General features: G+C 39.0%; 1 long non-coding RNA gene across 1 annotated transcript; it reads left to right on the forward strand.

Annotated features, from left to right (window-relative positions):
- The first annotated feature begins 8,476 nt into the window (after window positions 1-8,476).
- LOC131440202 (uncharacterized) lies at window positions 8,477-9,201 on the forward strand. Its single transcript, XR_009231351.1, has 3 exons — window positions 8,477-8,558; window positions 8,681-8,788; window positions 8,845-9,201. It is a non-coding gene; the product is annotated as an uncharacterized LOC131440202 (long non-coding RNA).
- Window positions 9,202-11,907: the final 2,706 nt, after the last annotated feature.

Consider the following 11,907-nt stretch of genomic DNA (forward strand, 5'->3'; position numbering starts at 1 on the left):
ATGCAGTCTGTGTATCACCTCAGTATTCTGTCATTAACACGTTTTCAATGAATCAAAGATAGCAAAAATACATTTCCTTATGTTATTAGGTTTTGGAAGCATTGAGCTTTGTTTGATTTTGGACAAAGAAAATAGAAATGAGAACAACTTTACATGCTTATGAAAAGTAAGATTGCAAAAAGCAAAGTCCTGGCATTACATTCCTTTTGTGGAATTTGGCCTTTCTGTTTCAACAGACTTCGCAGCCGATTCTTAGTGTACAGAATCATTGCATGGCAAGTACTATGGATCCTACTGACACTAAGAATCCTTCCAGGTCGGGGCTCGAACATACGACAACTGGCTTGTAAGACCAGCGTCCTATGCATTGAGCCGCCAACCCGGGTAAGATTGCAACATATTTCAAAATACCGTGACTCACTTTGAGATCTTTTATTTATTTTTTCAGAAAATGTCTATTCGCCCGATCAGTATAAAAAAATCCATACGCTAAAATCTGAGTTTGAAGTTTAATGTTTTGGAAAGCATCTATTTTGTTGATGAATTATGAGCATCTAAAATTCATCTTCACGTTTCTGCTTTCTGTCGTTAAGGGGCTGTCCATAAAAGACGTCACGCCGCAAGGGGGAGGGGGGTGTTTCATAAAATGTGACCATTTGTGACAGGAAGGGGGGGAGGGTTTTGGAATATGACGTCGAATATTTTCATTTAGCGCATTTTTGAAATACCTAATTATATTACTGCTTTGCCCTATTTCCTGAAAAAATCTACACAATAAACGTTTACATTCTATAGAAAAACGTGTATTTGTTGATGTAAAAGCTTCTTCTTGTAAATTCGGAAATGAGTGATGCAGGAAACCATTTCTGTTGTGATCAGCAAAAGTGCACGGAGGAGCGAGTAAATTAGCGAAATTAATAAATTTTACCTAATATGAGTAAAAAAGAAAATGATGCCTTCAAACGATTTAACTTAAGTTATGCACTGACAATTTTTTCAGTAATTTGATTTTCTAGCATTGATGTTAGTATATCATAAGAATTTCTCTTATCTTATTCTGATGCAGTTTTTTCAATTGTACTCCATTTGAAAAAAGGCGGGAGTTCAACGATTTCAGACGTAGATCATTTCATGTCTTATCTTGATCATATTTGATTTTCCTCCACCAACATCAAAGCTTATCGAATCTTACATACATAAATCAAGAATCATTTTAGCTCAAAATCACTACCCATTGTGTGACGGAAGATCAGTACCGATATTGATCGATGTGATTTAAAATTCACTGATCAACTGATCTTGAAAAGATTCTTCGGCAGTGATCTCGTTTTGATGAGGTTTTGGTCTTTATCCTCTCAGCCCTGTATGTTACACTAAGGAAATATTATTCCTTAGCTAAAAATACATAATATTTCTGTGTACCTCTAGGAGGAATAAAACAGATGATTTAAATGTTTCATCAATTCCAACCAAATACTTTTGTTAATTTATTTTATTGATATTAATAAAATAATTCCGATGATTTTGTAATTCTAGGGATATCTTTTAATCTAATGACAGCATGTAATAAATCGATTTTTCCTTCATATTTGTATGGTTTGTCATACATATTGAGAATGTATTGAGATGAATTTTATTTATTTTGAATTCGTGACATGTGACATAGGGGGAGTGGGGGGTCTTTGCTTCTGTGACAATTTGTGACAAAGGGGGGATGGGGAGTCAAAAATCGTCAGAAAAAGCGTGACGTCTTTTATGGACAGCCCCTAATTCTTCAATAAAGAGCTCTTAAGCTTGCATTCTAGATTTAATTTTGCAATTTTTGCTCTGTGGATGACTACTCAGGTATGTACCCAGAGGTAAAGGGCTGAGGGATTCTGGCCCCCAGAAATCAGAAACAGAAACTTAAAAGGCGGGTGAGTAATGCCAAAGACATAACTGAATGACGTGAATACGTATAAAATGGATGATTCAGTTTCTGTGACGTTAAAGATTCAGAATTCTTTAACTGAAATTCAGGAACCGATTTTTTTTTATCCGAATGCTAGAATAGAATTCTGAAACTCAATTTCGATGCTAGATTCGGGACCTGGACCTGGATTCTGATCCACAGCTGAATTTTAGTTACAGAACTCCTATCCAGGATTTTGTGTTCAAACTCGGATCCAAAATTCTGCTCAGAAGATCCAGAATTTTGTTCAAAGATCTTCCGAATGTAGTTCCTAAGTTCAGTTACTTTTCTAGAATTGTAGAACTGAACTTTGGAACCAAATTTTAGTAGAATAATATTTGAACACCATTCAATTCTACTGTACATTGTAGAATTGAATGGTGTTAAAATATTGTTGCAGTGAAACTATTCTACTACACGTTCAAGTGACAAATTAGTGATTCTAGACTTGCATTCTGGTGTAGAACTCCGAACCTGGACTCTGGAATGCAGTGTAGATCTCAATTAATTAAATACAACTTAATTTTGGATCTGAGTTCTGTTACTGGATTTCGGTCTGAAGATCCAGAATTTCAAATTCAGAATTCTGAACCTGAATTCTGAAACTATATTCTGAACCTTAAATCCGTCCAGGAATTTGCGAACTGAATTCTGATCTGAACCACTATTCCAAAATTCAGTTTTAAAATTCAGATCCAAAGTCCAGGTCTCGAATCAATCCTGATCTTAGATCCAGATTTCGGTTTCAAAAATTCCGGTTTAGAATCAAGTTCTGAAATTCGGTTTTCGTTCCAGAATTATGGTACTTCATTCTGGCCTTGGATTCTGGGCGAGAAACCGAATTTTAAATCTGGGTTCTGGGAATGAAAAAATATCAGATATTGAATTTTGAAAGTAAATTTCAGAACTAAACCCTAGAATTGGATTCTGATATGGACTGAACGAGTCAACAGCGTAGGCTCCAATGCAAACGACTAGCAGCAGGATGACGCAATCGCTCTTGTTTGAAGTGAATGGTGAACTCTTGATACTAGAACTGTAACTGACCTGAACCAACCGGAATGATGCACTTGCTTTACTTCCTGATCAGTCAACTGCACAGGCTAGAATGAACGAAATAAACAATATATTAAAATGTTAACCTGTTTTTATATTATTTATTTTATCGGTTAACCTAACAATAAGGTACGAGGAAGGCGTCATTCTTTCTTAATCGTTGATACCAAAAATTTTAGAAAGCTTTAATTTTGAATTTTTTGTGATTATGTCACACAACTGAAAACGCTTGCTGATCATATTTCCGATGGCGTGTAGCAAAAATTATGTTGATACGTTAGAGACAACAAGAGATATTCACGATTAAAAACTTATCACTCTCTCATAGGGTAAATTTTGAAAAGGCGCCCATAGTAAAATAAGTCGTATTCACGACAATAAACAGGTTTATTTATGGGGCTGGTGAGATTTTGAAAGTTTCGTGATGCCCAAAACTTTACTGCCGTTAAAGCACGTAGCGACAGGCCCTACGAAGCAGTAACACAGAACAGTGTCAAAACAACATAAAATGGAGGATAAAACCGGGGCAAAATGAACGACAATAAAAGTAATACATTAAACTGTACTGGATGACCGAAAAGAGAAAGTGCGTGAGCTTGCCTTACTAAGTTAAGCAAGATCCTGCAGATAAGAAAGATATCCTACCGCTGGATCCCAAAGCAAAGTCTTGGCATTACATTCCTTTCGTGGAATTTGGCCTTTCTGTTTCAACAGACTTCGCAGCCGATTATTAGCGTACAGAATCACTGCATGGTTAGTACTATGGATCCTACTGACACTAAGTATCCTTTCAGATCGGGGCTCGAACATACGACAGCTGGCCTGTAAGACCAGCGTCCTATGCATTGATCCCGCACATACTGAATCCCGCTACCACTGGACCCCGCACATACTTATTTAGGGCCGGAAAAATGAACGCAAGCTCACTTCGAGTACATGTTTGGCTGGATTCATTGTTATACACCAGAGAAAATGATTATCCGACAATAGTCTGAAGTCGGCACGAGTTTTTCGAAGCGGCTCAAAAGGCGATTCAATGGCTCATAATGTCGGTTTTGTGGGATCGTCAAGGTATACTTTTGGAGTACACCGGAACCTCCATTTACAAACTAAACTAAGGGTTCGTAAAAAAAGTTTACGTTATTTGGGATTTACTTCGTAAAAAAAATTTTGTTTAATGAATGTGGAAATATGGCCATTTTCGGAATAAATGTTATAAATGGGTCTGGGAAAATGATGTTTGGGGTCGTTTAAAAATCCAAAATGGCGACTTCCGGTTTATTGATATTCCTTAAAAACCTCTACAATATGGGTATTTTCGAAACGGATTTGATGAGTAGATGTCGACAAACGATGTTAAAAGTGGTTCTGAACCACAAGCCTTCCGGTTTGTTGCTATTCTAGAGCACCATAACAATGTAGGTATTTTCAATATACAATAGTAACAAAACTTGTTTAGATTATATCATATTTCAACACAAGCTATTAATACAAAGCTATCGTCTAAATATTTCAAATAAGACGATTTCGCAAACGATGTTTTGAAACATAAAAGGCAAAATCAATCCGCCGTATTTGCAAGAATTCGACATAGAGTTTCTTTTTAAGAGGTTTAATTCATACGTGTTTTTCATGCAGTTCGTTTAAGTGTTTAATTACTGAAACACAAAATCAAAACTGGAGCAATGAACGCAAATAAACACGTTATTTTAGGCGTCGTTGTTTCTCAAAAACATAATATTTTACAAGTTCAATATTTTAATTGTTAATGAGCCTGATTAAAAGAAATTCGTCGTGCTTTTCACTGTTTTGCTATTCAATATTATAATGTAATTTTAAGGCACACTGCTTAAGCTCTAAGATGCCAAGGATATTTACTAATCTTAATTACGACTATATTAAAACTAGAATAGTATCATTATGTAATGCCGGTGAATTGGATATTGCATGAGGGTCTTCCATATGGCGTTTGCAAATATCCATGTTGGCCGCATCCTTCGGTCCGTGTGGGTCCGCGGGAAACACCCCCAGGCTACGAAGGCCTGGCGGGTGGCCCGCATGCTGGTTTTCGACTGGAGCGGTCTTCCCTGGACGATGATGGTGATGTTACGGAAGAGATGAAGAAAAAAAAAAGTAAATATTGTGGAAACGGGGTAAAACAGGGGATGTGGGGACAAAATGTCTGAAAACGATAGAGATCTAATTAGTTGCCATCGAGATGGTGAAGAGACAGGGAAGGGGGAACGAAAAAGTTAGTGACAAAAAAAAGATCTTGTTAGTTCCAATGAAGATGGTGGACAGGGACGGGGATCGAGAGAATCGGGCGGATGTTAGTGTCGAACCTGTAGGTGGAGTTTATACTTTCTGAACGAGGATAAACACATTACACTTGTATATCAATGTGTTTAAGGTACTGGTATATGAGAAGCATATATGAACTATCCCGACTCGCCAACACATCCCGAACCGGAACCTCAGGCGGTCTACCTCGGGCCCTAAGGGATTCCAGTAGCTTCGACCTGGCGTCACGATACTCTACGCACGACCACACGACATGCTCGATGTCCTGATAACCGTCGCCACAGGTGCAGAGACTGCTCTCCGCAAGCCCAACACGCCGGAGATGTGCGTTGAAGGTGTAGTGATTTGACATGAGCCGCGACATAACACGAATGAAATCGCGACTCACGTTCATCCCCCTGAACCAAGGTTTCGTCGATACCCTAGGGATAATGGAATGTAGCCATCGTCCCAGTTCGCCATTGCTCCATGAAGTTTGCCAACTTTCGAGAGTTTTCTGACGAGAGATACTGAAAAATTCATTGAAGCAGATTGGTCTTTCATAAATATCACCTTCCAATGCGCCCACTTTAGCCAATGAGTCTGCCTTTTCATTGCCCGGAATGGAACAATGCGAAGGGACCCAGACTAACGATATTAAATAAGACCGTTCAGATAAAGTTCTCAAATGTTCCCGTATTTTCCCCAGGAAATATGGGGGATACTTTCCTGGCTTCATTGCCCGGAGAGCTTCTATTGAGCTTAGACTGTCCGTAACAATGAAATAATGGTCTTTGGGCAAGGTTTCAATGATCTCGAGGGTGTACTGAATAGCAGCTAATTCTGCGACGTAAACTGAAGCCGGATCACTGAGTTTGTAAGAAGCGGTGATGTTTTGATTGAAGATGCCGAAGCCTGTGGACCTGTCGATGTTTGATCCGTCAGTGTAAAACACCTTTTCACAGTTGACTGTTCTAAATTTATTATAGAAAATATTTGGGGCCACTTGAGGGCGCACGTGATCCGGAATTCCATGAATTTCTTCTCTCATGGATGTGTCGAAAAACACAGTAGAATCAGAAGTATCCAAGAAATGAGCACGGTTGGAAACAAACGAAGAAGGATTAATATTCTGAGCCATGTAATCAAAATACAAGGACATAAAACGGGTCTGAGAATTGAGCTCGACAAGCCTTTCGAAGTTTTCAATCACCATCGGATTCAAGATATCGCATCGGATAAGCAATCGATATGAGAGATCCCAGAATCGATTTTTCAACGGTAATACGCCCGCGAGCACTTCGAGACTCATCGTATGAGTCGACTGCATGCAACCTAAGGCAATACGCAAACAACGATACTGAATTCTTTCCAGTTTAATGAAATGGGTGTTCGCGGCGGATCGGAAGCAGAAGCATCCATATTCCATTACGGACAATATCGTTGTTTGGTAAAGCCTGATCAGGTCTCCTGGGTGGGCACCCCACCAAGTTCCGGTTATTGTGCGAAGAAAATTGATTCTCTGCTGGCATTTTTGTTTCAGATACCTAATGTGACATCCCCAGTTGCCTTTGGAATCGAACCAGACCCCGAGATATTTAAATGTGAAGACCTGAGCTATGGTTTCACCCCCTAGTTGAAGCTGTAGTTGTGCTGGTTCTCGCTTCCTTGAAAATACAACCAGCTCAGTTTTCTCCGTAGAGAACTCGATACCCATTTGAAGAGCCCATGTCGACAAGTTGTCGAGGGTATCTTGCAATGGTCCTTGGAGATCGGCAGCTTTGGGTCCTATAATAGACACAACGCTGTCGTCGGCAAGTTGTCTTAGCGTGCAAGATGTGTTGATACATTCATCAATGTTGTTTACGTAAAAGTTGTATAAAAGGGGGCTTAAGCATGAGCCCTGAGGAAGACCCATGTAACTGAATCGTATTGTCGACAAATCACCATGCGCGAAATACATGTATTTCTCGGACAACAGATTATACAAAAAGTTATTCAAAATTGGTGAAAGACCTTGCTGATGCAGCTTCTCAGATAGGATGTTTATGGAAACTGAATCAAAAGCCCCCTTGATGTCTAGGAAAACTGACGCCATTTGTTCTTTACGAGCAAATGCCATTTGAATTTCGGTTGAGAGCAACGCAAGACAATCGTTCGTTCCTTTGCCCCTGCGGAAGTGTATCTGAAAGTAAGCCATTAGTCTCGACCCAATTGTCTAGACGAAACAGAATCATTTTTTCGAACAATTTCCGGATACAGGAAAGCATAGCAATCGGCCGATACGAATTGTGATCGGAGGCTGGTTTCCCTGGTTTTTGAATGGCGATAACTCTTACTTGTCTCCAGTCATGTGGGACAATATTATCCTCAAGAAGCCTATTGAATAAATTCAATAAGCGCCTTTTGGCATAGTCAGGCAAATTTTTCAACAAGTTGAATTTGATTTTGTCTAACCCCGGAGCTTTATTGTTACACGATAAAAGCGCAAGTGAGAACTCGACCATCGAAAAAGGTGTTTCGTTTCTGTTAGATGAGGCGACGCGCATGATCGTCTGTTCCGGAGCAGAGTCAGGACATACTTTTTTAGCGAAATCGAATATCCAGCGGTTAGAATATTCCTCGCTTTCGTTCGTGGTGTTTTTGTTGCGCATTCGTCGGGCTTGTCGTATTCCCGGTCCAGAATATTAGAAACTATGCAAAATTTTAAACATGTGCTTTTATATAATTTTTATTTTTCAGCGATCCAATATTTTTCGTCACGTTAGTCACAAGCTTAGTTCACAGAATGCCGTTCTAGCCTCCTTTCCTTTTTTTTTCCATATCCGTTTCCAGTACACACAAAAACCAATCACAATAAAATGTAATAGAAACAGTTGTTTCAGTCCCACAGCAGATTCTTAGCTTAAATTTTCCGGTTATAGTTATTCGGCTATTGCACATTTTTGTTCATTCATTTATATTATTATTCATACTGTCATTGTTTTCTATTAACTCATTTGAACAAAATTTACATCAAACGATCGACTTGAATGTTTTTTTCAAACCATAGTAAACTTCATCTGTAGTGAGCTATTTTAAGAGTGTAACGTCATGAGCAATATCGTTGAATAATCTCGAATATCATCTAGCATCTCTTTCTATGTTTCTATGACAGTTTGTTTGAACTGTCAGTGTAGCTGTCAGTATGTTATGATAACAAACATAAACATTTGTCAATGACACAAAGTTCACACGGACTTTGATTTCTTCAATAAATCAAATACATAAGGTAAGTTTTAACATAAAATAGTTCATTTGGCTTCATCATTACATCGTTTGTCTGTATCACTACATTCTTTCCCTTCTCTACACTTCATAAATAATTGTTGCGTTTTCACTTTTAAATTACAGATCTGCACTATTTTACGAAGTAAGCCGTTCATCGGAAAAATATTCATCAGTCCGGCGTCCATTAGTTATCCAGCTTACATTTGTATTTGTTTTCAAAATTAAATAAAGGTAATGCAATCCACATGGGTTAATTATTTTTATTCATTTAACAAATTTTGTTATAGGAAAATTTAGAGCTTGAGATACATTTCAACGAAATCGCATGCCAATGATTTTCTCCGAAAAGGCGTTTTTTTTTTTCTAATCAAAGTTTAACCAGTCACACCGAATGTTACCCCCAACCAAGACAACACTTGAGATAAATCATGAAATGGATATTAAGGAAACGACGTCATAAAATATAAAAAAATTAAATGAATAGGACATCAAATAATGTTGACGATTTTACTACTTCGGGTTTAATGAAAATGTTTTAATCAAAACAGTATCTTAGCAACAAATAGAAGATATATCATTTGAAAATAATGCACTTGTTGCACTCTAGTGATATACATGATAAATAAATTTGTCATCGAATCTTTTTGGTCGGGATATTAGATTTCTGCCTCGCAGAGCTCTGCCTGACCCTGCTTGTGAAACCGAGTTATGCAGTGTAGTTTCCGCAGTCTCATTCGGTGTTACCACTTCGCAGTGTTCCGATCTATCGGATGACTTATCTGTGAGTAAAGGATCTAATCCGAAACCAGGAGCCTTTTTTATTTCTTGGACGTTTCTTGCATATTGAGTGCCTGTTTGATTCATGACTATAACTTTAGCTCCTTCCCTGGTTATCACCCTGAAACGTTCCGAAGAGAAAACCGGGTCCGTCTTGGATCTTCTATGCTGTGAAAGAAAAACTATATCGCCAACTTGGATATTTGATTCCTTTGCACCCCGCATTCGGTCTGCATACTGTTTGCTGTATAATTTTGATTCAGTATCACGTTCAGAAATGTCGGTACGATCGAGTTTGTTATTGGTAGAAGCGTTCCACAAGCTAGGAAAGGTGCCTCTATAACGCCATCCCACCAACAGTTCAAATGGCGTCACGGCAAGTCGAGAATGTGGTACCAATGTATTGTGCTTATGGACGTATTTTTGAACGGCCAGGCGCCAATTTGTACCATCTAATCTGGAGACTGATAATGATTTAATGATACCTTGGTTTTGTCTTTCTACTGCTCCATTAGTCTGCGGACAAAGTGGTATAGACTTGCGCACTTTAATTCCTTTATCCTCCCAATACTTGATAAACGAACTGCTCTGAAATGGTGGTCCATTATCGCTTTGTATGATTATCGGTAAACCCCAAGTTCGGAACACCTCGCATAATGCCAAATTGGTACTTTCTGCATCAATAGCTCTCATTTCGACTACTGATAAATATCGTGAATAAGTATCAGTTACCACCAAAAACTCTCCCGAGCCAAAACCAGGTACCGATAGAAAATCAATTTGGAGGATTTCCCATGGGCCTTCTGGGAGATCTCTAGAAGTCAATGGAACTGGCGGATTGCGCTTGGCCAAGAGTAGACATGTTTCACACTTTGCGACATAATTAGAAACGTCCTTTGACATCTTTGGCCACCAAAAATATTGGCGCATTATTCGCTTCATAGCCATTTCACCCACATGGCCTCCATGAGCAGATCGCAGTGCTTTTTGTCGAAGGTTTGTAGGGAGAATAATACGTTCATCTTTGAACAATAGAGAACCGAGTTTCTGTATGTGTTTTCTTTGAGCTTCATAGGCTCTCAATTCCTTCGACCAGATTTTACTTTCTAACGCTTCACACACAGCACGCAGTTCATTATCGTCTTCAGATGCCAACTCAATTTCGCTCCAAGTTATTTCCATACAGCTTGTATCTAATGCATATAAGAAATGTTTTTCTACATGCTCTTCGAAACATTCAGATTTTTGAGATTCGGGTATAAGGCGGGAAAGAGCGTCCGCCACGTTTTCTTTGCCAGTCACTCGTTGAATAGAAAAATCGTACGGTTGAAGTCTTAGAGCCCAACCTTCTGCCCGAGTTATGGCTCTCTTTCCTAATCTGTGGTTGCTGTTGAAGATATATTGATTTGCTTCCGCATCTGTTCGAACTACAAACGGTCTAGCCAGAAGATAATAAGCAAAACGCTCTACTCCCCAGACCACAGCCAGCGCTTCTTTCTGTGTGTGGGGGTAACGTTGTTCAGAAGTTGATAATACTTTGGAAGCACACGCAATGATTCTAGGTTGGCCAACATTATTGTATTGAACTAATACTGCGCCGAGACCACAAGGAGAGGCATCGACAAATAAATCAATGGGATCTGACGGGATATAGTAACCCAAACGTCTAATCAAGCTAAGAGCTTCGTTCTTTAGATACAAGAATTCCTTCTCCTCACTCTCCGTCCAGTAGAATCTATCTGAAATAGCTAGCGCTCTCAGATACACCGTATTGGAAGCTCGATGCATGATAAATTTGTCTACAAATGTTATCAGCCCAAGAAAACTTTTTACCTCCGAGCAGCAAATAGGAGTTCTGAAGTTCTTTATCGCCGATAGTTTCTCTTCTTCGACCATCCAACCATCCGGTGTCAAATCAAAGCCTAAAAAATTCACCTGTTGGCTTCCAAAAACACACTTGTTTTTGTTTATCCTTACGTTATGTTTCGACAAACAGGAAAGAACTGCTTTCAGGTTTTCATCGTGCTCAGCTTTGGTTATTCCGTACACTAAAATGTCGTCTTGAAAGTTTTTACATCCCTTGCAATCTCCCAAAATTTTCCGTTGGAGTATTTCCTGGAACAAATCTGGCGCATTGCACAATCCGAACGGTAATCTCACACAGCGAAACATTCCAAACTCTGTACAAAAATTTGTTAGATGCCTAGATTCCTCATCTAACTCTATGTGGAAATAGGCGTGCGCAAGATCAATTGTTGAAAACCAGGTGGCTCCATTCAATTCCGCCAAAATCTTTTCCAGTGTGGGCATGGCGAAAGGAGTTCGAAATATGTAGCGATTAGGGCCTCTCAAATCTATAACCAAGCGTATGTCATCTTTTCCTTTTGGAACCACGAGCATTGATGAACAGAACGACGTGTCCATGCCGTCCACTACCGGTTCTATAATGTTCGATTTTACTAAGCCTTGAATTCTTTTTTCAACTAAGGGTTTTATAGACAATGGAATATTAAAGAAGATATTTCGACAAGGTGCCTTCGATTTGTCATAGTGGATTTTGACTGGGGGAATAT

This window comes from Malaya genurostris, chromosome 1, assembly GCF_030247185.1.
Source record: "Malaya genurostris strain Urasoe2022 chromosome 1, Malgen_1.1, whole genome shotgun sequence".
Lineage (NCBI taxonomy): Eukaryota > Metazoa > Arthropoda > Insecta > Diptera > Culicidae > Malaya > Malaya genurostris.